This window comes from Oryzias latipes, chromosome 20, assembly GCF_002234675.1.
Source record: "Oryzias latipes chromosome 20, ASM223467v1".
In the NCBI taxonomy this organism is placed as follows: domain Eukaryota; kingdom Metazoa; phylum Chordata; class Actinopteri; order Beloniformes; family Adrianichthyidae; genus Oryzias; species Oryzias latipes.
Window position 1 is genome coordinate 7,140,107 of NC_019878.2, and position 26,746 is coordinate 7,166,852.

General features: G+C 40.6%; 1 protein-coding gene across 3 annotated transcripts in view; it reads right to left on the reverse strand.

Moving 5' to 3' along the window:
• The window catches only part of znf438 (zinc finger protein 438), a 61,089-nt gene extending 36,051 nt beyond the window's left edge, over window positions 1–25,038 (reverse strand). The window contains exon 1 of one of the 3 annotated variants that reach the window (XM_023950069.1): window positions 24,896–25,038. The gene's annotated coding sequence lies outside the window, so the exon portion shown is untranslated. The remainder of the gene's footprint in view (window positions 1–24,895) is intronic. The other 2 variants (XM_011488709.3, XM_011488708.3) reach the window with 2 other exon arrangements.
• Window positions 25,039–26,746: the final 1,708 nt, after the last annotated feature.

The following is a 26,746-nucleotide window of genomic DNA, read 5'->3' on the forward strand; positions in this document are numbered from 1 at the left end:
GTTCGGTTATTCCTTTTTTTTTTTTTTGCTTTTGGCTCTCAGCTCACCTTCTGACAGAACAGCCCACGGTGTTCAAAATGCAGAGGTTTGGAGGAGGCAGGCTTAGGTTTTTTTTCTTTTAACTTCTTTATTCCAAACATAATCTACTCAAACCACACAGAAACTTTTACCAACCAAACTTACCAACAACTCTTAAGATTTAAGAACGAATCACTCCAAACTGTTGAAATTGTAATCAAACCTCATCTAAACTTCAGACTTTATGACTTTCATAACTTACTCATACCAGGCAAACCAAACCAAACCATGGTTGAGATTGATTGTTCCCCTAGTTTGATTGACTCCATGCCTACCGTCACATTGCCCATAACAATTTGTGATGCGTGTCTACCATCCAGTCCAATAGGTGGCGGTACCCACTTTTCGCATTTTTTTCATCAATAAATGAAAAAAGAAAACTTAAGTGACACAACACATTGTACCATGTAACTAACATAATGTTAAGATTTAGTCACATGCACCCATATAGGGGTTGACCTGTACAGGTGTACAAGTTTTCGGGTTAGCAGGGCCTGTGGAGTGTCATAGAGATCAGTGACTGTATCTTAAGGGGTGCCCGGTGTCTCTTGCAGTTCCTTTGATGCTCATACCTTAAAACACATAATTGGAAATTGATTGTACCATTGTAGTGCGTGTGGTAAATGTATTGTGAAGTGTTTGTAAGGATAATGTAAGCTGCAGGCACTCATGGGAATGCTATCATACAATGCCCTACACCACCCCTGAGTCTCACCTACGTCTACCAAACATTACCTCCTGTGTTGTGTAACAGTTGTGTGTAACTGTTGCCTGTAGCACACCTGTAGAAAAAAACATGTGCACTAATATTTTTGCTCGATGTGCTCAATGACCAGACTGACCATGCCATTTCGTGCAGGCAGGCAGCATGCCCCATACAGGTTTACCCATTTTTTTGCCTGTAGAAAGCCTTTATCCACCCGTTGCGGCAGTTATAGAACCTTGTAGCTCCATTCTGATTTCTATTACTTCAGGGTAAAACAAGGTGTTTTCTATCAATAACTTACTGATTGTACAAGACTAGGTCTATTTATGTTTTCATTCTCTATCACTTTTTCTTAAACCTTTTGGCATTTCTAACTTTCCGAAGACGGCTTTCATCTATGAAATAGCTGAAGCGCCTAATGACTGTTGGGTCGCTTCATGGGAGGAACACAATACGTAAAGGACAAGTACCACTTTTCTGGCCATTTCTCCGAAAAGCCTCTCCATGGAAGCATTTTAGCATCACAAAATATGCTTCTCATTATTTTCAAGCTCATCCAAGCAATTAGTAAGCACTGTGTCATCCTCTACTGATACTGGGCTCTCCTAGTTTCTATGAATTAAAGCGCATGGTATCATGGTATCATTATCATTGTGGTTGCTTCAACTGGGATCTGAAAAAAGGTCATACATGAGAATAATAAAAAGAAAATAACCATTTTTCTGTTAAGAAAAAAGATTTGGAAGGACCATGAATCTCTTTTTAAAAGGCCCCACCGTCAGACAAAAGTGTTTACTTGCCCCAAGTTTAACCAGGACAACGCTCAGAGACAGGAACCACACAGGAAGCTGAGTTATTCAACACAAACAGGAATTTGTGTGGCATGTGATGAGAACTCAGTGGCAAAAAGTAAAGTTTTCCACCCATGCTGCACTGAAGCTGGAGGAACAGCAGCAGGAAGGAGGGACTAGAGCCTCTCTGTTTTGGGAACAAGTTAAGCTTGCGTGGAGGAGCTAAGCTTGCTGCAGGAGGCAGCAGTGAAAGGATTTAACCAATAATAAGAGGCTAATCAAGCAGGCCCTAGTTGTCAGGATGAGCTACGGGCAATTGTACAATGTTTCCAGCACAGGATGCTGCCAAGACTATTTTCTATTAGCAATATAGTTATGCAGCAGGAGACAGAAATGCTGGACCTTTCAATCCGCTTAAAGAACACGTGAGGAGGAAGCATATAGTGCTAATGTGTCTCGTCAGCGGAGCTCTCTGACAGCCCCATTGATGCAAACATCTCTTTAACATGAGGTTAGTGGGTGTTTGGCCTCCCCTCCAGTCGCTGGAGAGCTGCAGAGCCTGGAAATGATTAGGCCTGGGAGGGCAATTACCCTGATCATCGCTGGGCTAAAAATAATCTTGGCCCGGGTCTGCTCCTAGGTCATATGCTGCAGCCAGTTATGTTAGCACAGCCTGGACCCTCTTTGTCATTGGAAGCCATCTGAAGCCTGTGCTGACAAATATTAGATAACTGTCTCAACTGTCAATCAGATGTTCTAGTAAGGAACGACATGACTGGAAAGGAATTGGAGATGGAAAAGACCCACGCATGGTTCAACATCTAAAACCTGGGAAATTAAGGAGGGGGAATTCAGCATAAACGCTGCCTCATTTCTGAAGAAATACCATCGTTAACAAATCATGGTTGGGAAAACAGGTTTTCACACAACCTTACATCAGTAGAACACACAAGAAATTATGCTTTCCCAGCACACAGCTCACAACTCGTCCAGTCCCCTTATCTCCCACCCCTGTGAGGGGAAAAAAAGTATAGACTTTATCCCTTAAAAACAGGAGGTTCGCCCACTCATTCACCTGGGACGGGTCTTGCACAGAGGAGGCAAACTAAAAGGTTATAGGAGCCTGGGAATGTTTAGGATCAAGAAAGCGGCATAGCGTAGCGGGTTCCCGGGGAATTGAGCAGGAAACATGGAATGCAACCCCCTTTAAGCCCCAGAGGGAAACAAAGAGGAAGGTTTTTGACCAATGTGACGAATTGATATTGTAACCTGAAAGGAAAGTCAGATGTTTTACACATTTTCATTAAGTGACATCATGTAAATAGTCTGAAAAAAACTAAAAGTAGGGCTGGGTATCACCAATAATTTGATTTGATCTGATTCACCAGGGCCTGGATCGATTCAATTCACATTCTTTAGATCCACTCGGTTTGATTCGACTCCAGTCAATTGTGAATCTACACGGTTTACACATTTGGACATATTTGTATAGAAATACAATAATAATCTATATATGTTTTGAAGATACAGTTCACATACTGTAAAATTTATGAGTGAAATGATAAACCATGAGATTGTTAACACCACACAGTGTAACATGGTTTCTCAAACGGAGAAGCATCAACAAAAATGTGCCGATCATTAGCATTTTAAAGGTGTTAGGTTTCCAGAAAACGAAATGTATAAAAGATCGATCTCTACTTTTATGGATCAATTATAGACCCATTAAACTTGGATCGATTCAGATTGTTTAAATCGATTTTATCAACCCAGTCCTACTTAAAAGCCACAATTTTTCCGCTTACTGGCAACCTACATTCCTTTTTATGAAATACTAATACTGAGACACAAGTATGAGACAAAAAAAAAGTACCGGGAAAAAACGGAGGCATGGGCTTGAGGTAAACACTGGCACCGTGTTTTAATTTCCCCTAAAACACCGTCATGAGTCAGCATGTTCTCCACTATAGTACGCAGTCCAGACGGAGCTGAAACATAAGTGGAAATGTTCAGGCACTGCACTGAATTCAGCACAAATTGCCAAAGACAGTTCAGGAAACGGGGGTTTTTGCTTTGTGTCCTGAGCAGCAAGTCATTATCAGCCAGTGAAACTGAGTGTTACAGCCTTACCGCTGCTATGGGCTCCTACGCATCTACTGATCAGCATCTCCATATACAACACTGCAGGGTTTTCAGAAGTAGATCCAAAAATGAAGTAGTCACAGAATGTGAGTATATGAAGGGTAGTCCTAAGAAGTTGTGATAGATTAAAGAGAGATAAGGAACCACATCGACCTTTCTCAATATCCCACACAAACACTTGTGCTAAAACATCTGTCTCCAGGGGACTTCAGACCTCGAGTCTTTGAATCAAGACTCAAAGCTTTACATAAAGAGATATGAAGCATTACACTTTGGTCTGGATCTCTAATAATGTATTAATGTCCATATAAAGGAGCAAGCAGGTCATCTAAAGATGCAAACAAGTCTTTAATTTATCAAAATATACATTTAGCATTAGTTTCAACCCAACATCCCTCCTGATCTGCATCAATGTAGATCTTTTCTAAATCATGGAATAACAGAGGAAGGGGTTTTGTGCAAATCTTAATACAGATAACTCCTGATTAGTATTACTAATCCGGGACAAAATCCTGAAAAGATTCTGGGGAAAAAATATTAAAACCTGGTTGTACAATTGCATTAATTCCTGTACTTTTTAACACAACATTAATGATAATATTTCAAATGGACAGTTCAGGGGTCAGCAGTAGTAGTGTCTTCTCGTAGACTCTGAGTCGCTCTGAGTCTTCATATCAATTGCAACTACTGTCGCCATAGATACAATGACTCAGCAAATCGGACCAATCACTGTTGACCGGTTTCAACATGGCGGCACCCGTATCAGAAAGCAATGGTGAGGGATTTTGCCTCATTTGCTGAGACCCGTGAGGTACGGCATTTTCTATGGATGACGTCACACCTCAATTCATCCTGTGTTTTTACAGTCTATGTGTCTTCTACAGATTTTGAGAGTTGTTTATGTCCAGCATATGTGTGCATTCACCCATGCACACACACACACATTTAAACAATGATGGCAGCTCCACTCCCGAACACTGGCGCCAACCTATAACCACCAGGAGCAATGAGTGGTCCAGTGTCTTGCCCAAGGACACTTCAACACATACCTGCAGGGCAGGAACTGAACCTGCAATCTTCCGATCAGAGATCAACCATTCTCCTTCTGCACCCCACCCATCTCTGATAGCCTGATGAACAGCAGTATTACTTGATGCCGAAATTCATAAATGCATGGTGCAAAATACTGTGAATGTGATGATAATAGGATCAGTGGATGGGTCAAATGCAGAGAACACTGACAGACATTCATTACAAAACTTTGAATCAGGTACAAGTTTTATTACATCCAAAACTTAACTGATCCAAATATTGAATAATTTTTCTTAATCCAGAAAATCCAGTAGCATTTTTTTTAGACCAGACCGGTTTAAATAGATAAGTGTGAGGCTGGTGAACTTTTGGTTTGGTTTTTGCAAGTTATGTTATGGTTTTTCGGTTGTGTTCTGTTTTTACATGTCCCTTTCTCGGTCCCACCAGTTTCAGATTTGTCATGATTCACAGCTGTCTTCATTTCAGTTAATTATCCTTTGTGTATTTAAGTGTCTGGGTTTCAGTTCTTCCTTGTTAGGTCATCTGTTCTACTTTGTCACTCTTATGTTGCACCCATGGTTTTGTCAGGCTCAAGTTTATTTATTACATGTTTTTGTTTCTGCCACCAAGCCTAGGACAAAGCGCTTTACAGTCACAGACCCATTCACCCAGTCACACACACACTGGTGGCGGCTCCGCTGCCAAACACAGGCGCCTGCCTACCACCAGAGGCAAGGTGGGGTTCAGTGTCTTGCCCAAGGACACTTCGACTCATGGGCATGCAAGACGGGAATCGAACCTGCAATCTTATGATCATGGGTTGACCGCCCTACCGCTGCACCACGGCCGCCCCAATCATAGCATCCATTTGCATTAAAATAAGCAGATACGTTTAAAAGTTTTTTTTTTCCTTTGTCAGTTCAGCTAGCACGAGAACTCGAGTATAAATCTTTCAAGTTTCATATCTAAAAATATGTACACAGCCAACAATATGCATAGTCATTTTTAGCCACTTTTGTCACATGGATTAATACAATTTTCTGTTTAACAACCCAAACAATCATTAAGTTGTGAACAGCATGTACACGGATAAGACTAAAAACAACTTCAGTCATACAACAACACCATTCTCAGTCATGTAAGAAACAGTATTTGCATCAAAAGGAAATAGGCAAAAGAAGAAACCACAAAGATAAAACAAAACTCGACCAAATAGGAAGTAAAGGCGAGCGACCTAGTGAAGTAGTAAATAATAAAGCTGTTCTGTTTGTCCCTCGGTTTGGAAATTAAGAACTAAAACTGCTGAGTGGAAGAAAGTAAAAGGAACAATTACCGCTGTAAAGTCTGAGAAAATGTTTGTTAAGGGGTTTCAAGAAAGAGAAAGAGTTTTATTACAAGCATAACATTTTACAAGGGCAGATTCAGTTCCATAGGAGAAAAAAACATGGCCCTCAAAACACAATCCTTAAAAACTGAATTCTAAAGGTTTATGCAGATGATGATGTAAAAATATACCAAAGGAAAACACAAACGTACAGCTTTATGGTGGCTTTAGTTTACATTTCTAAAAAGTCTTCAAGCACTTTTGCACACAGCAGCTAGACTTTGTAGCAAATACAACAAAATATAAAGTTGTGCATCTTTAATATGTAACAAAAATGATAAATATGCTAAACTGGCTTTTTTTTTTTATTGTGAGGGGGAGAAGGTATTTGCACAGTAATAACGACAACAGAGCAATACCAGGAGAAAATGGTAAATTAAATTATAATGCTGCTAAGCTGTTGAAACTTTAATTATAACAACACAGGTGATGAGAACAAAGAGAAAAAATTCACTTTTTTAATTCTAGTATCCATTTGGTGCCCATATTATCTGATTATTTCTAACGCTGGCCTAACAGTACCAAGAGAAATGTATAGAACTTGTAAAAGACAAACAAAAAAACCTCAAAGTTACATTTGTGATGGAGGAAGAGGTTTATTTTGGCTTTATGCACAAGTGGTGAGACTGCAGGAGCTTATAATCTGTTTATCTAACATTTCCTCAAATGTGATAGCATCAAAGCATCTAAAAGCATCTACTGAATGTCATTTTTCATCGAAATGTACACCGCATGTGCATTATAAGCAGCACAGATGTCCCTCTGGGAAAGCAGAAGGGCAATCTGAATGATTTCAGTTTTACACTTATGGCCCATTTAACTGTATAGATGATTCAGGATCCTCCTCTGAGCAAAGATGTGGATCTTAATTACTTCCTTAATTAGCTGCGATTCACAGGGAGAAGCCCCGTTCAACCCACAGTCCCTCTGCATCGCCGTGAGGCTCCTCTTAAGATCTTGCATCCCTGCTACTTCGCTGCAACACCAATCCTGCATTTCCAATGGTGATTTTGAAGCATTTTTAGGCAGAAGTTGTCCTCCATAAATGTCAACAAACCGAGTCTTTTCCTGAGTCCTTCTCTTTCCCACAAACCTCAGTTTTATATCAGATGTTCCCAGTCAAAAATCGGGTGGAGCTGTACACAAACCCCAATGTTTTTGGCGTAACCTCTCAGAGACATGGTCCAAGATGAACTGCCCCTCTTTCTGGTACTTTATATCACAGCTGGTGCCTTCGCAAGTCACTCGGAACTTCATGTTCCGCCCTGAAGGCAGGCTCAAGTATGTCAGGATCAGATGATGCAGCTGCAAGCCATTACTTCATCTGACAAACCCCCCGAAATAACCAATCATTTAATACTGACAGGTACATGCTGAACTACTGCTATCTCACCTCTGAAACTGACCAAATAGTAGATTACAGCAGTTTTAGTGTCAACTTTACGCCTGTCGAGTAACCGTGCCAGTGTCAAAGTCCTACCTGTCAGAGCGTGGGTTTATTCTTTTTCTCAAGTTGGATCAAATATAAAGTTATACTGAAGTGGGAGCAGGTCGACCTTTTTATTTCTGACAGTGAAGCACAAGGAAAGAAAGCAGAGGTACAGGAATTTTGTGTAGTTCCACTCAGATCTGACAACACAAACAGAGGAAAAGTTCTCTTTAAGCATGTGGGGTAGTGTGCTTGTGATAGTGAAAAACGAAATACAATTTGAAGGTCTACCTAGATCATAGCTGAAGACCTGCTGGATGCTTATTGCTTTGCAAAAATATCAGCCCACAGATGGGCTTGGCTGCTTGTAGCATAAGGAGATTATTTGGTCGAGACCAGTTTGTTTTCACTCGCTTCATTAGTGAAGGTTTGTCTCTGGAGTGGAGTAAACGGGCAAACTATTAACTTATATCTGTTCTTTTCCAAGTAAACCCTGGTGCATTTCGCTAAAATATGAATTCAAAAGGCCTATTCCGTGGAACAAAGACAGGAAAAAAAACAAATATAGTCAAGAAGGTGAGCACAAATCACTACAAAGTTGGAAAATGTCTTGTAGGTTTTGTGACGTACTGAGCAGGTCAAGGTGCTGATCAATGCCCGGCTGTCAGTAGGGCTATTCAGATTTCTTGCTCATGCTTCTCTTCTTCCTGGTTATAATGTTCAACTGTGTGATTTTTCTAGAAGTTATCGTTTGCTCGTTTACATAATATATGTAAACTATGTACATAATATATGTACATAGGTTTTTACAACCATTTTCAGCCTCTATGTACAGAACGCACAGTTGACATTGAACGCGCATTGCTAATTAAACTATGTTCAACTTTGATTAATCAGGAACTTAGATTTAGTAGTGACAAATTAATCATTGGGAACATCAAAGCAAGCAAGTCGTATTGGCAATAAAGTCAACTTCTGAGTACAGTGAAACCACAGATAGATGTGTTAACAGTGGCTCGTAAAAGGTTGAGTAAACACTTCACCTGCTTTTTGCTAATGAAAGCTTTCCTGACATTTCAAACGCTACCCTGTTTGAAAAGGCAAAACCGCCAAACTCTTGAGAGGGACCCAGTGCTGAGACGAACATCCCACTCAAGCAAATGTACAGAAATCTAATAACAATGGAGATAATATTCAAACAACCAATGTGAAAATGAAAAACCACATTTTTCATCTCTATTTTGATGTTGCTTCTTACATTTACAGAAAGAAAGCAGAAAATTATTATGATTACTTTACATGTATATGTTGTCATTTACAGGTAGTTTTTGTAAAATTTTAATATTTTTTAGTAATAGGCATCCAAAGAACAAAGTCAACATGAACCCAAGATTTGTTGCTACATTCTCAGATTTGAACTAATTTGTAATTTCCCCAAATCGGCTAAAGGGAAAAGTCATTCAGGTTAGTGTCATGACACTAAATATTATCTGGAAGAATTTGGTTCTTTAGAGGATTTCCTGAAGCAAAAGCACAACACATCTAATTAAGAAGGAAAACAAAAACATCCCACAAATGTGTTACCTCGTATGTCTTAAGTCATGCTGAAACACTGATTTTCCTTCACTCTCTGTCAATTAATTGAAAACATGTTTGGAACGATTTTCATTGCAAAAGAAAAACAGTTTGTAGGTGTTCTACATTCAGATGAACATAAAATGTAAAAAAAATGACTGAAATTATAGGGGCATCCCAACAGAGCCTTGCAAGCTCATACTTCCTAATGACCTTAATCATCCATTACTGTAATTCAAATATTAACACTTTAAAACAAGAGATGTCACCGGCAATACCTAAATAATACACACTAAATACAACATAAATCCTCTGACACGGAGATAAGCGGCTTTAAGTCGATATGCAACACTTGATATTTGACATTAGTAAGTGTGGTAATGTCGATACGCAAAGCCACTTTTCTCCACAACATAATCAGCTGATTCATGTTTAGTAAATATAAACACTTCACTACTGTAGAGTGACGGTCATCAACGCAAAGCTGCTCCTCTCTGCTTCAGAATACACTGGATAAACGTTAATTGCATAAATGGTTGAAGCGTTAAGGTAGTCGAAACAAAAGGGTCAAGATCTTGACCAGGACTGAAGTCTGAAAAGAAAACTGGAGCTTGGTGTAGTTCACCACGTAGCCACTAGGGGGCTCTTTAAAATCATAAACCCTTTTCTTTAGAATAAAATGCTTCAACTTTACGAGTAGAATAAACTTGTATCTTATGAACTTCTTTGATTTATTTATACATTTTATTATAATAAAAAAGAGCAAAAATGAGGGTGAGGCCTTTTGATTGACAGGGGCATGATCCTCATCTTTACAGCACCTTCTTACTGGGTATAGTTTAACAACTATTGGGCTTGTTTATTCCACACAATTGCTCCTAAGGATCAGATATCTTTGACAACATTTCCGGCTAAGGCTGAGACGATCACAGAACTAAGAGACTGGCTTCAAATGAGTTGGAAACAAGGAGCACAATTCATCCACAGGCTGTGTTGTGAAATTGAGCTTTGATTGAGTGATCAGCCTGCCAAGCTCTACTTTCAAGCAATCGCCTTAAGGCTCATTTCTGGGCATTTCTTTCCTTTCCTTAAATAACTGTACTCCTATAAGAAAGATTCAGATTTTTTTTTAAACAATAATCTAGCATTAGTAGACAAAACTGTTCCATATTAGCGCTAGGGGCAAAAAAAAGTGCTCATAAACAGATAGGAATCAGTTCAGATGTATGGTCTGTGACAGTCCTAATGGCCCTCTGGGTCAGCTTCCTTCTCCAACCCCAGATGTCTCATTACTGTAAAACAAGCCAAGAGAGGAGCGACATACCCCGGACCACAACGCTGCCTCCCTTTCAATTAGAGAGGATTAGCCTAACCTGGACAGGCCTTCCTGTGAGGCGATATGCACCTAGCATTGCACGGCGCAGCCATATGTCAAACCTAAATGCATTACAGAGGAGCTGAAAGCCTGCTGATAGAAGAAAGGGAGTTATGGCTCCACTAGAGTGCACAACTGGCTAAACAGGAGATGGATGCTGTTGGCTCTGTAAAACTTTGCAGGCTGAGCGGGGAGGCGCACACCATCGCTGATCATCATAAATTAGACCATTTTTACTCAGCATCTATTACTCAAGCGATAACGCCGAGCCGGTGAGAATTTTTGCAGCGTCATTCTTTGGCAGCCGAGCGGGACCGAGCCCGCGTTGTGCGGGGCGGGGCGGCGGACGGGACACGGAGGCCCTCCGCACTCCCACCGCGCATCACTCACTTTTATGGGAATAGGGCAGAGAGAGGTTTAACAAGACACTTTACTTGTCAAAGAGCCGACATTGCATAACCATAAAATGATGAGGCCCGCAAATCACAACTGGACAAGTGATGCATGGGGGGGGGGAGGTGGTGGTGGTGGGGCAGTTTGTGTCTCCAACCGTAACAAGACTTTCAGGTACAGTTTGCCTCTAAATCTCACTTCAAACAGAAAACTCAGTTCCAGAAGTTGACTAACCCCCTCGACCCACATCATTTTCCAAAGAGTTGAAGCCATAGATGGAGCGGCTCCGCCAAGCAGGGTCTGTGGTTGAACCAAACCAGCCTCCAGGCGGGTTCTGTTGAGCCTGACGTGGAGCTGCAGAGCAGGGGAACGACTGAGTAATGGCAGGGTACGTTGATCCAGGGACGGGCGGGAGCGGGAGCAGCCCTGACGCCTCAATCACAGCTGTGGGATGAGGAGAGACGAACGTGTGCGGCCAGATGAGAGGCAGAGAAATGAAGGGAGGGAGGGGTGACATCACATTTAAGAAGCCAAATAGCTGGGGATGAAAGTGAACGTCATTCAGCAACAAATCTTGCATGAGCAATGCTGAAGTGGGAGGGGCCACAGAGGAAAGATATGGGTTTGGGATTCAGATGTATATATTCATCTCAAACAGTATAATCAAGTGACGACTTGGTTTTTCTCATGTTTACAGTTTACTGTGAAACATACAGAAGCACGTAACTAAAGGTTTTCAAACAAAAGCACTTAATCAGAAAAATAATTCAATTTTCATTCATCTTCGAAGCCGTTCTGTCTCTTCCGGGGTCACGGGGCTGCTGGAGCCTATCCCGGCCACTTGTGGGGGAAGGCAGGGGACATCCTGGACGGGTCGCCAGTCTGTCAAAAGGCAACAGTCACACACCCATTCACACCTAGGGGCAAATTTAGAGTAACCAATTAACCTATGAAGCATGTTTTTGAACAGTGGGTGGAATCCGGAGTCCACGGAGAAAACCAACGCATGCACAAGGAGAACATACAAACTCCACACAGAAAGTGTGGAGTTTGCTGTGTAGCCCCAGAAAATAAAGATTTAAAAAAAAATTAAGTACTTCTTTAGTTCTTATTTTTCACTAATTTAAAGATTTGTAAAATTCTTACAGTAACAATAATCTGTAACTGTCTGTGATAGTAAAACAATGACAAACAATGATTACATGTGACACACTTTGCTTTAAGGCGCTTTCCCAGCCCGTTTACCCACACACACAAACACACACACACATTCACACACTGATGGCAGCTCCACTGCCTCAATTGGCCACAACCTATAACCATCAGGAGGCGACGAAGGGTTGCATGTCAGAACTGGACTGAGTGACCCCCCCCCCGTGTTCCAACAGTACCTGCTGCATCAAAGAAGCCAAAATCCCAAAGTCTGTGTCCGAACTCCCACCCTAATCCCTAACTACTGAAAAACTATGTAGTGCCTTGGATTATGAAAGTAATTTGGACACCATGCTCACTACTTTTTTTTTTAATTGGCGAATAAGACCTGATCAATTTCTTGAAATGAAATAAGATCATTGTTTTATCAAAAATATATTTAAATAGTACTTTTTTAAAAATTGTTTGAACGCAATGCATTGTGGTCTAATTTCGCCAGTCTAGTCAGCATTGATGCACACTGGGTTTTCGCAGAGACTTCTGGGAAATTTCTACAGCACTGGATTTTGTAATTGTACGTTGTGTCCGAATTCCTTCACTAGTCACTACTTAGTGCATTATATAGTGCGTTCATCATTTTGTTCTGCAGTCTGAATCTACAATTCCAAAATCTATTGCCCTTGAAATTTCCCAGAAGTCTCTGCAAAAACCTAGTGTGCGTTGATGCTCACTAGACTGGCAAATATAAACCACAATACACTGCGTTTGAACAATTTTGGCAAAGAAAAATGTATTTAAGTGTATTTTTTTAAAGAAAATATTAACGTTTTTCTCTTCAGAAGACAGTGGATTCATAAATGATTTTCAGAAAACGTTCATATTAGTTAGATTTTAGCATTGGGAATTCGATGATGTCATATTTGGCATTAAAAAAAGAAAAAAAGAAAATAGTAGTGAGCATGGTGTCCGAATTGTATTTAAAAATTCCAGGGCATGAAATAGTCCTGCATTATATTGTTTTTTTATAAGTTAGGGATTCGGGCAGCAATTCGGACACAGCCATAGATTCGGAAACACTTCAAAATGGCGAACATCCTTTATTTATAGTTATAACTATGTAGTGAGTAGTGTAGGAATTCAGACAGCCATAGAGAAATAAACAGCTACCTGTATTATTCAGTCATTATAGCTGTCAGAATAACCATTCTTCTTCTGCTACCTAAAAGTTATTCAAATTATAAACTGACCAATCAGATGCCTTTATAAAAGTACACATTTGACTGACTGACTGACTGACTGACTGACTGACTGACTGACTGACTGACTGACTGACTGACTGACTGACTGACTGACTGACTGACTGACTGACTGACTGACTGACTGACTGACTGACTGACTGACTGACTGACTGACTGACAGTTTCCGCTTTCAAGTGGTAGGGGTGTGGATTTCCAACAAGCTCACTCCTGATTGGTGAGTAAACTTGCCATAAAAATGATGACTCAGGCCAACAGGGGAACAATTGCAGCTTCCTGACAATGTCTGACTCCGACATAGCGTCGTCTGTACCGCGTAAAAATGGCGCCTGAATTGACGTTATTTGGTTGGAGCCGAAAGCGAATCCTTTTCAATGGGTGACGTCACACTCACTCGGTGCAGTTCTCATACACTCAATGATCTGTCCCAAAGAAGACTTGCGATCCACCGATCAGAGGATCACAGGGACCTCTCTCCCTTTGCACCACAGCCCCAAAAAATACATATTTTTTATACTTTGAAGAAGATTTGGTAAGGAATTGTGTTTTTAATGCATCAAAATTAGAAAGGAGCAATACAATGGTTGGGTTTCTCCACAATAAAATGAGTTTTTCTTGCCTTAAAAACAGGGACTAAACATTTTCTCCAACTAGAAACCAAAAGCTTTACAGTTAACAATTGTATTACCAATGCTGCCTAAACCATACATTAAAGATTTAAGATTTAAGAACATGCAAGATGAGAGTACATCTAAAAACAAAACAGCTCATATTAGATTCCTCACAAACCCTTTTTTAAGTTTCTGTCTAATAAAAGAATCTTGGGAGAACCCAGTGATACCAATAACTTATTAGAATAACCCACTAAACCACTTCTTCATGACAAAAATGGAACAAACCTATTTATTTCAGTTTATTTAAAGTATGTGCTTGGTGTTTTACAGAAAAACCCGGGGAGACTTCCCTGAATTTGTTGAGTTCGACTAAGTTTGTCATTGCTAAAAGGACCACTCTTGCTTAAGAGCACATTGGTGGCAATACCAGATATGGAATAGCCTACAGAGAAACTCTATTTTGAGGAGTTTCAAGTTTTGTTAGCGGACTGCTGATTGCAGATTTGAAGTTCAGTGGCCTGTCATCGTCCAGCTTCAACTCTCATCAGGCCTCTCGAGATGTCGCCCCACAGCGACACCTTCAACCACACGCAGAACAAAATGCTTCATTCGAGGTGGAGCGCTTCCAGGAAATATGCTAATGCTCAGAGGAGCAGCCTAATATAATAACATGCCTGCAGCCAACAGGTCTTGTAAAAGTCAGTCATTAGGTCTCACATGTAATTTTCATTAACTTTTCTTGGAAACAAGAGTCGAGCAAGACCAACAATTTAACAGAGAAAGAGCCGTTCAGCCGACTATTACTGGACCACATCCTCCCGTTTCCATCCGCAAGATGTTCCCCATTTATTATTAAAGCTAGAGATGCACTTTCCTTGTTCTTCAACTCGCCACTCCTGACTACAGTGAGCAGCACTTTACTGACGAAACACATTCAGGTGTAGCTCAAAAAAACAAAAAAACAGTTGGAGGACTTCCTCATTTTTCAGCAGAACTTTTAGGTTTTCCTCAAAACAGGAGAATTCTTTCTCAGAATCTGGGGCTTAATTAGCCAGAGATTGAAAATGACTTCATTTATGTAGCACCCACATCCCTGGAAAAGTAGGCCAAGGTTTACAGCGGGATTTTACACAGAAAAATCGAGTCATTAGCAGCGTCAGAGCCCAACCTGCTCGCCACTTCCTGCAGAACGCCCGGCTCAACATTTGGCTGCATTATCACGTCTCTCATGAAAAATTTCATAAGGTTTGGGAACACTCAGTGTGTGTTTTCCACAACGTTGACTGCTACTTCAAAGCTCTGGCAATGAGTGGCGCCTCAGTCCCAAAAATCTGGTGTGTTGATGCAACGCGATCCGAGTTATGACTGAGAGGAAATGTCAGACAAGCATCTCAGTTTCTTCTGCCTGTTACCATCCTCCACATCCAGCCACATGTGAAACCACACTGGGACTGTTTGCCGGCAAACACCAAACGCTCCCGACGCACTGACGGCTGTTTACCCTGGCAGCAGGGTTCACATGTCGGCCTTGCACTTGTGTTCTGAGGACAGACCATCTTTTAAGATGACAGCGTTGCACACGCACAGCGCCAGACGTTTCCAAAAGTGAGCTGTGTGACGAAGGAGGCCGCGGCAGAGAAACTCATCTGTCTTAGGGGGATTCCTCGCGATGACTCATCTAGGAACCTGATCTGAGTTTGCAATACAGTCTTTAAAAGGAAAATGTGTGGGCCCAAAAGATTTCCAAATGAGCAAAGATGATGTTTGAAACAAACACTGAAGGTAACTTTCCAGATGAAGCCACCCGCGAGCGCTCAGCTTTAAAACAATGACGCAGCACAAACGACTGACTGAGGAGAGCTGACAGCTCAATGGGACTTACATTTACCCAATTCAAAGTCATTTGTTTTCCAAAATAAAAGTTGGAATGTCATTCCTCAGTACCCCAGCATCAAATCGGTCACCTTGACCGATTTAGATTCCAAAAATCTGCATAATTCGAATAATTCGATCAATAATTGTGGTATAAAGGCATATTTGTGCACCTCATTTGCATATCGTCACCCCCCTTTAAGGCATTTCCTCTGTGATCCTGGGTTTATTTCCCATGTTAAATTCCCTCACAAGTTGCTCAATTCATAGTTATCCCTCCATCAAAGGAAACACAAATGGAGGTGTGGCCACAGTCCTCTGTTGTGGTCATGAGTTAGAAGACTGACTATCAACCTGTGATCACAACAAAAGGACTTTAAGACTAATGGCCCACTCACAACTTCTCATTAGTTCTGTGTCAGAGAACATTTACCTCCAAAGTACGGTTCACCTGGTTGCTGTGATTGCTCCTAATCTGTTCTTGGGCAACACTTGACCTGCTAGCAGAGATGTGTCTAAGAACAGAACGGTGTAAAGACAAGGGTTCAAAATAAGCCCCCTCCTTCCAAATTTCAAACAAACTGCAAAGAACCAAACACTGGAGTTCCTCAAAAGACCACTGAAGGTTTAGTTTGGTCAGAATTAGCACAAAAAAACAACCATCTGTTTACCCCAGTGTCAAAACTTCAACATTTATTCCATTATTTTTTAGTTAAACTGAGTGTTTTAAGTGCAGTCAGGTCAGTGAGCAATGAGCCCGCTTGTGTTTTTGGCACGGTTTGGCCTGTTGTACTGGACAACAAGCCCTGGATGAGTTACCAAAAGAGCCTTCTCCTCTCTTGCCTCACAGCTAGAAGACCCAGGTTCGAATCGCAGTGGGATCTTTCTGTGTAGTCTTTGCATGTTCTCCCTGTGCATACTTGGGCTTTCTCAGGGAACTCCGGTTTCCTCCTACAGTCTAAAAACATGCTTTATAATTTTATAAGCGGCTTAATTTTTTTGTAGGTGTGAATGTGTGGCCCTGTGACAGACAGACAGACAGACAGACAGACAGACTGACAGACAGACAGACAGACAGACAGACAGACAGACAGACAGACAGACAGCCTTCCCCCAACAGTAGCTGGGATAGGCTCCAGCAGCCCTACGACCCTAAAGGGGATTCAGCAGGATTGGGAAATGGATGGCTGATCTTAAAGGGGGTTTCTAAGAGGTTAAAAACCGTAATAAACTAGAAACACTTTGTTCAGTTCCAAGGTGAAACCCATTTGTCACACTCTGACATCATTTTTTGACGTTTAAAAAAAGCCTTCTCAAGCTGCTAAAGGACTAAAAACAGAAACATTTTCTTGGTATTTTAAGGAACAGTTTCTAATGCTAATTTTTTGCTAACAAGTTGCAGATGCTACAGATTCACAACTATACACACAATCTCATTTAAAATCTATTAACAGTGATGAGCCACCATCTGAAGCATCCCTCATATTGACTCGTTTCTTCTGTGACGACTTTCTTTCTTTTATCCTTTCAAAGTGGTCTTAAGGATCATTACCGTTGTGTTGTCAGAGGATTTCACATCAGTTCTTTTTCTTAATTTTTGTTTTATGGATTTAAAAAAACAGAAAGTCATAAGTGAGCAATAATTTATGAACATGCACAAAACAGTCACAAAAATGCTTTTGAAAATGGTCAAATGAGTAGAAAATGAGCGCCAGGAAAACCACTCAAAGACTTTTAAGAGAGGCCAGAGAACTTTCACTTCAAACCACTTTAGAAGAAGAAAGTCTGGCTCCTTTGAGGGGAAAAAAAATAAAGGGAAAGCTTTGCGGTCTAGCCGTGTGGAGCCGACCTTTTTCTTTTTTCTTCTTTTTTAATCAGCCATTCTAGTCAGTGTGGTCCTACCAGTGGAGCCCCACCACACATCCCAGAAGAAGGCATCTGCTCCAACAAAGACGGGCACGCAACCTGTTTAGGTGTTCTGATGCAGCAAAACCACACAAATCTAATCAGACAGGCTCCATCCGTTTAACCTTCAAAATAAAATGCCATTCTTGTTCGAAATATTACTCAATCTAGAGCAATTCAAACAGGAAAAGAAAGATAGGGTTCTTCTAAACAACTAAACATGGAGACCACCACGGTCATAAAGCTCCTGCAAAACTCCAACTCGAGCAAAAATCATGACATATGTATCACTGTGGAACAGCAGCGGGTGAAACCAAAAGGGAAAATTCCTATGTACAATTTCTAAATCACACCATTTTTATTCCTGAAATAAGAAAAACTGAAACCTGCACAGTCACTTCAGACAAAATACAGCCAAGAAAGACGAAAGTTCATCAATGTTGAGATTGTGCAATGTGCTTTTCATTTCAGTCTTAATTAAAAGGATTTGTTGCATTGCAACCAAGCTGTGTTAAATCTTCTTGTTGTTCCCGATAACCATCAGGAGCTCCCATGGTTTCAGACCGTAAGCAATAAATCAACGACTGTCAAATCACCATCCTTCCACGTCTCCTAATGTAATCATTATTTAATGTAGTTATGTTGTAATTTAGCAAATAGTGTGACGAGACAAACCCAAAGCTTAAAATGCAGCGTGATCAGCATGAGTCCTGGCCAACGATTGATGGAACAATCATCTGTGATTGGAAAATTCGGACAAATCACCCAAGACTAACCGGGATCTGACTGCAGCCTCCAAAAGCCGACAGATCCTGCTTTATTTCTTTATTTACTGTAGCGCACAAACAAATTCCATAAAAGGCTTTGAGGTATGCCTTTATCCATTTTTCTTATATGGCCTAAAGTGAAAACTATCGTTTTTTTAAAGCTTTATTTTGAAAGGAACTGTGGAACATTTTAGTCTTGCATTTCATGAAGCCGAAGCAGAGGAGGAGAATTCATATGAAGCTTTTAGATGATAGTTAAAGAACTTCTCTAACATACTGCAACTCTTTGACCACAATCAACGTGAATCAGCTGATTCTGAGGCAAGAAAAGAGGCTGTTTATATCACAAACCCGTTCATGAAACCCTTAAGTGTTTAACATTAATGTTAGTGTTCTACATTTAGCAAAACGCCACTGTACCCAGCAGTAGCCGGGACAGGCTCCAGCAACCCTGTGACCCCAGAGGGGATATAGCGGCTTAAGAAAATGGATAGATGGACTGACACTATACGTTATGCAACCTAAAGTGTTCTGCATAGAGGCTCCAAGCTGCTTTTATTCCACAGAACAGAGTTGATTTACGTCGTAAACACCTCACTACTGTAAAGTGGTGTACAGTAAACCCTTGTTTTTCACGAGGGTTACGTTCCAAAAAGAACCCGTGATAGGCAAAATCCGTGAAGTATAAACCTCTATTTTTTTTTCAATTATTATACAATTAAAAACTCTATTATACATTGAAAAGAAAGAACAAACCATTTTACAGTCTCAAGCATTTGTTTCACAAATCAAAGTACTTTAAAAAAGTTTTTTTCAACAAATTACTCTGTACTGTACTGTCAAATAATAATTAGAATCATCGATGTGAACAGAAGGCTTCAAATCGCGGAGATTAGCCCCGCCCACCGTGTCCCGAGTAATTGGATTAAACGGGAGAAAATGTAAAATGATTATGAAAAACAGTGGGACAAGTAGTGACTCAGGTGTATTTCACTGCTCTACAGACTGAGCCGCTGCATCCTGACTCCGCTCTGCAGTGTTTTCTTCTTTTGAAGCCCGCGGTGCAGCTGTTGTTCGGGAGAAGAACATAGTGATAGGCAGTTGTTGTCGCTCTTTTTTTCTACGAAATTGCAAGATGATTTGCACGTACGTGTTGTAAATTTGGCAAGATGTTCTACGTACGACAAACTGCAACGTTATTGACGCACAGGTAGAGAAGAAGCGGAGTGACTTTTTAGCCAATCAGAATGCAGAACACAATGCACGATGCAAATCCATGAAGTAGCGAAACCGTGAAAAGTAAACCGCGTTATAGCGAGGGATCACTGTACTGTATGTTAGCTCAAGGTTGCTTTTCTCTGCTTCAGATTGCACTGAAAACACGTTACTTGCATAAACAGCAGAAGATTTATAGTAATTCAAAAGAACGTCTACACTGAAGGGTTAACAGGCCCCTACACCTCCTTACTGCTCCATAGCTACCAACTGACAGTTATTATTACATTTGTCATAATTTAAAATTATTCAATAATTTGCTCACTACTCATAATACATGGTCCCTTTCTTTTTTCCTTCAGTTTTTTTTATCCACGGAATTTCTTTGGACAATTCACACTGGAGTCTGTGTACAAGTGAACCAAGACAGCCGTTCTCCAGCTTCTTAATCCTCACCAGAGCTCAGGGGAGCTTTTACATTTGTCAAACAAAGTAGATGCTCAAAGGAACGTCAATGTGAAAGTGACCCGATGATCAACTTCATAAAAATACCACCAAGAGATTGATGCGGAGCCACCATGTCTGTCACCCACGGTTTGTCTACGTAGAACATGCAAAACAGGAGTTTGATTCTTTGAATTGTTACTTTTGTGCTTTTGAAACTAAAAAAACTAAATTTTACTGCCATTGCAGGGCTCCAGACTAACTTTTTTCACTAGGAGCACTGTGGCCCCTAAATGAAAATTTTAGGGGCACAACCTGAAAATTTAGGGGCGCATACCGTAAATCAACATGCAAACCAGATCTTCTAATTTCCACTGTATTATAAATACACTAAATAAAATAAATAAAGTAAATAAATACTTTAATTATAGATGCAAAAATTACAATCTGCTTTTTCAAATTCAGTGTCAGATTTTATTCTGCACTTTTGAAGATGCAACAAGAAGGTAAACTGACAGCAGCATCGCTGTCATGACAAAAAAAAAATAGTAAACAAAATACCATAAATTTAGAATAAAAAAAGTTTTTAGTAACAAGTGATTACCGTAATAACCTTTCGGTCATTTCACAGTTAAGAACAATACTTAAATGTATGTAAACATTAGGGGATGGAAATTCATGTTGGCGACACCAAATAGGTGCAGCCAAGATGCACAATAATTTGAGATCACCCAGATGGACGTAACGCTGCACAGATCACCTGGTGTGAGACATATTTTTGTTTTTGCTCTAACATCACCTGTCAATCAAAACCAAAATATCAACAGAAAGGGGCGGAAGCAAGACCCCAACCTGACCAAACACAGCTGGAAATTTAGTACTGAACTGACTGAAAGCTGCCATACAGACTACAAAACAATGCATTATGGGACATGCGTCCTGATGGGTTTTTGTAGTTCACTGATCAATTAAAATAATTTAAAATACCAACTGATTAAAAAAAGGCTACATACATCACAAAACATTGAAATAATTATAAAAGATGTAATATCACAGATCATACTTAGGGGGAGAGGCATAATTATTAAATTGAATGTTAAGGACAACTCCAACTTCCTGTTGCAGCTTCGCCTTCATGCCCCCCCCCCCCCCCCCCCCCCGGGCGCTGGTTCATCTCAAACACGTCTATCGTTGCATTTTCCACACGTGTTTTAAGTGCGTCTAAGACTAAATCGTGTTGTCGCTCACACGTGTTTATGTTCGAGCCCCGTTAGCTGTCACGTATGTAGGTGTGGGACATTTATGCTCCTCAGCTGACCATCTCCCGCGGGAGCGGTGTGCTGTCGTTACAGCCGCGCATGAGAGCCGTGGTTTGCTTCGCGAGTTTGAGACCCCTGCTGTAGACTCTGGCACTGGTATACTAGCCGCAGGTCGAAAGAACGAATCAATAGTTCGCTAGCTGTTCATAGCTCAGACGCACATATCAGGTTGTGATGATTTGTCTTCGTTTCCTTCCCACAGACGTTAACGCGCGCTCGATTATCTCTAGGCCCCGCCCCTCCACATATTTTAGCCACTTGCAGTGACTTTCCCTATTCTTCTCACACGCATTGGCCGCCTCAGGCATCACTCAATGACATGCGAGTGTGCGCTCGCGTGTGCTCCAGTCTCACGAGTGTGTGTGTGTCTGTCTGCGTGCGTGTGGGCTCGCGTCTCATTGATGATTTCATTGCTCATTTCATTGATCATTGACGGGCCGCTTCCACGTTTAATGAATAAAAAAATACGGAGGGTGGGGGAGGCAAATTTACTGGTCGCGCATGTGCGACTGGATGTAAAATTCAGTCGCACAGTCTCAAATTTTTGTCGCAAAATGCGAGCAAATGGTCGCAGTCTGGAGCCCTGCATTGAAATATTGTACCTCTTTTCTATAAATGCTGTTGAAAGCTCACGAATGAATGCTACATCTATAGAATAGATAAATGTCCTTTAATGTGGGGTCAGTAAACTTCCATAAAAACACATAAAACCCATCAGCTCAGTTCATTTCAATGATTTAACAGCTTGATTCTCTGTCTTACTTCTCAGACAGCTCATGCAGTGCAGACAAATAATCCTTGAATTTTCTACTTTTTTCCAGATGACACACAGTTTTACTTCCCACCGACAAAGACATTACTTTTTAAACGTTCGTTAGCAACGAATTCTGAATAGAAATCCACTGACAGAAGCTCTAGCTGCTGGCTGACGTCAACTGCAGGATTACCTAGGAACATGCAGTCCTGTGCTAAAAGTCTTGAGCCACCCTTCATTTGCTTAGATTGTGGTTCCAGGGAGCCGGACTTCCCAGCAGCCAACAGCCTACAGGTGCACTGAAAGACATTTAAACCTTTTCAATTTTACTCTCATTTATTTATTTTTTCATTTTACCTCTCCATCAATTATATTATTGTAAAGGGGACCATTTTATCATGTTTACGTTTGTCTGCTCAGCTTTACTCCGGTTTCTGTAGTTCAGTTTTCAGTTCAGAATTGCCATCTGGGACGGCTTTTGATGCAAACAGCAATCTGTCTTTGTGACAGGTGCATCATCAAAACGCTTAAAGACACAATTTAAAGTTATTTATTTATTCTCGCATCAAGAAAGCTCTAAATTACTTTTTTTTCTCTTGAAATTACAGGGCTGACATAACAGGAGCTACACTTTTGCTGCAAAGAGTGGTTAAAGACGGCGCACAACCGAGACCCAAATCCTGTCAACAACTGGAAGTGCAGTAAAAATCAAACCTCAGTTGTTTGATAGTGCAAATCAGAATTATTAACACTTTAGATTTGCATCGATCCACCATATATCCAGTCTTGCAAAGCAGCAAAGACAACAAAAGTGATTTCAAATAGATTTAACTGAAGAAAGACCTCAAAAACTGGATCCAGTGGATTCAAAAGTCAATATTGCAACAAAACTGTTGAACAAAGTGTCGTGGGAGATGAAAACACAAAATGAAACAAAAGTTGTGGAACTGAAATGCTGTATAAAAATGACAAACTTATCAGAAAAATCTCGTCAAACATACTTCAGATCAATGTGCGTCAAGGAAAGTAAAAGCCATTGGAAACACTTGGGGGGTTTTGTTTTGTTTTTTTTCAAACGGGGGAGGCTTGTCTGATACACGAAAACACTTAGCAGAACTTTAAACTTTTACTTAACGACTGAAAAATGTAACGTTTGTCATTCTCTAAGCATCAATCCATCTTTGAAAAATATGTCAGATGAAGTGAGGCATCAACCTTGCCTGGGTCCTACACAGCAGCTGGTGGTGGTAGTGTCATGATGTGGGGTTGCTTCAATATATCATGTTGAGACTAAGTAAAGGATTGAGTGTTGTAGTTATGCGACCAGCTTACAATTGGCTAACACAAGTAACCCGTCTGGCTGCTCACACTGCACTAAACCGCCAGGAAAAAAAAGGAAAAGAAATTCACATTAGGTGAATTGTATCATACCCAAGTCAGTTTGACTGCCAGGTATTGTTTGGATGGCTGGTGTGATTGCTCTGTTAGGTGCTCTGGCATAATTAACCCTTTAATATCCGATATGTCGCTCTAAATAAACATTTAATATAGCGTAGTTCTTGAACGGTTTACGTGGGTGTCCAGTTCCAGGTCTCAATGGTCGGTGTCCTACATGTTTTTCTACCAACCTGCCATTGAAGCTCCTTACAGGTTAAACACACCTGCTCCAGGTAATCAGCAGCAGATAAGGCAGGATTTCTGGAAAAACCAGCAGGAGGCCGGCCCATGAGGACTGGATTTGGACACCCCTGGTTTATGCAATCACCGTGAATCCGCTGATTCTGAGCTGAGAAAAGCAGTCACATATCAGCGCAAAGCCGCTTGTTTGCACAGGCACACCTGTGTGGATGTGGTGTGATCACCAAACACGACATGATTCAAATCTCTAAAGTCACGATCTTAGCTCTGTTAACATATTATTGACAATATGCCTAAAGGATTTGCTTCATCGTCATTCATTCTTGAACTGATGCTAAAATGCTCAGTAAAACTCATACAGAGATGTTTGACATCCAAGCCCCTTCAGATCATTATGTGCCAAAGAAAACTAACTAACCAAAACAAAGGTCAGCTGACAGCCTGACCACATTCTTCATCAATGCTTATGAGCTACTTCCCTAATGTCAGAAATACTACAAGATAGCAAGTCTTAGGACTCAATGAATGAAAGTGTGAGAGCTAAAGATGTTGTAAGAAAGCACAAACAGAAATAATAGTCAGCCAATGTGACAGGGAAGAGTCCACACCAAGCAAAACGTCACAAGCTTCTTCCTTAAAATTCCACCTCCCACAGTTCTTAGGACTTGGATTCCGGGTTTGTTTACGAAGGTTTCTAAGGAAACCGTGGCTTTGGTGACGTATTCCTGCGACGCACAGCTGAAGGGCTAGTACAGCTGCAGGCCTGCTCAAGTCTGCATTACATCTAATCCGGAAATCAGCCATCTACAGCAACACTATTTTGCCCACATTGCATTGCATATACACTTTCATGCAGATGCACTCGCTTTGCGATAGCTGTTATGAGTTAAAATGCGTTATTTCTGCTGCAATCCCGAACTAAAGTCAGAGACTTCTAAAAGACCGCAAAGGCTATCGTGAAAACATTGCAAACCAGCCATGTTTGACCTCATTTTCTCCGCATAAAAACAGCGGGGAGGATAGAAAGGCTCGTAAAACTTTAAGAAGATCTTACCCGAATCGCCAGGTTTCGGGAGGAAGTGCCTTCAAACGACAGAATGGCTCATTTTCCACCAAAAATATGAAAAGCCGTCGATTCTTACAACTGTTTCTCTCCGGCCATTTTGAGCCAAACCTCCAACTTGATACATCGGGGTCAAATGAAGGAGAGTCTTTCCATATATATTTTCTTATTGTTGAATTTATTGTGCTGTTTTATATACTATTGACAAATACTATATTTTCCATATCTTAAGAAGAAATATTTCTTGTTCTGAGTATGGTATGGCGGTTTAAGGATGTGCTGGTAAACCAAAACCCCTGTTGTTGTAAAATGGTACAGTCTGTGGGATTCTTGTCGTCGACGTTTGTGGTCTGTGAGAACCGTGCGCATGCGTAGAGTTAACTTTCTCCAGAAGGGTGTCACACATTGAAGAGCCTGCATTGAGAACAGGATTTAGATTTATTCTGCCTTTGAAACTGGCGTTTTATATTAAAAGTACATCTAAATACCCGCAAAAAAATGACAAATTACTGTGAATCTAAAAGAATTCTGGGTTTGAGATATATTTTTTGCTAAATGTATCAATCTTTTTTAATTATTACTATTTCTATTTTAAAGTTAAAGGTTTGAAGCAGTGATAGATGGCACGATAAAGAACTGTTGTACAGAATCTATGCTTTATTTGCAAACAAGTTGACTTCTATTAAACCATTTAAAAGTCTAAACCATATTCTATGATCAGTTTTGTTATTAACTTTTTTATTGTTCAACAATTCCATCTGTTTTGGGCTCTAAAGAATGTATGTATTGTCCAATTTATTAGCTTTCTTAGCAAAAAAAAACAAAAGCTATTTTACAGTCGCATGTTAACAAAAATCAGAGGTATTGTTGTCATTCCATCATTTTAAATTATTCATCTTTACTATATCTTTATAAAAGAAGGAAACTGGCATTATATTTATGTGTTGCATTTATGTGGAAAGATAATGATCCCTGTAGAGTGCCAGGCCACAGTTGAAAATAAAATATTGCTCTTAATCTGTCTTGTCTAGATAAATAAAAGTTAAATCCAATAAAATAAATAAATAAATAAATAAGTTTACACTTGGCTAACTTATTTATTTTAATGCATTGTGTTTCCAGAGTTCTTCATCATCATCTTGCAAAACGGTTGACGTGATTGATAAGATCCATTAAAAATCTTTTCAGTAAAATATTTCCGCAATGCATTAAATGACCTTTAATCTAGCCACAGGGGTTGCAAGCCAGTTGCCTCTGTGCCGGTCCCAAGCCCGGATAAATAGAGAGGGTTGCGTCAGGAAGGGCATCCGGCGTAAAAATTGCCAAAATAACCATGCGAATCATCCACAACACTTTAGACATACCGGATCGGTCGAGGCCCGGGTTAACAACGACCGCCACCGATGCTGTTAACCTACAGGGTGTCGGTGGAAATTTGACTACTGTTGGTCGAAGAAAGAGGGGAGGCAGAAGGGCCCGTTGCCAGAGAGAGAAGGGAAAAGGCAGGAACATAGGTTTGAGAATAGGGACTCTTAACGTTGGCACAATGACAGGGAAAGGCAGAGAGCTGGCAGACATGATGGAGAGAAGGAAGGTAGATGTACTGTGTGTGCAGGAGACAAGGTGGAAGGGCAGCAAGGCACGTAGTATTGGAGGAGGATACAAACTGTTCTATCATGGTGTTGATAGGAAGAGAAACGGGGTAGGTGTGATTCTGAAGGGGGAGTTTGTAAACAGTGTTCTAGAGGTGAAAAGAGTCTCAGACAGGATGATGAGCTTAAAGTTAGAAATCGAAGGGGTGATGGTGAATGTAGTCAGTGGGTATGCGCCACAGGTTGGCTG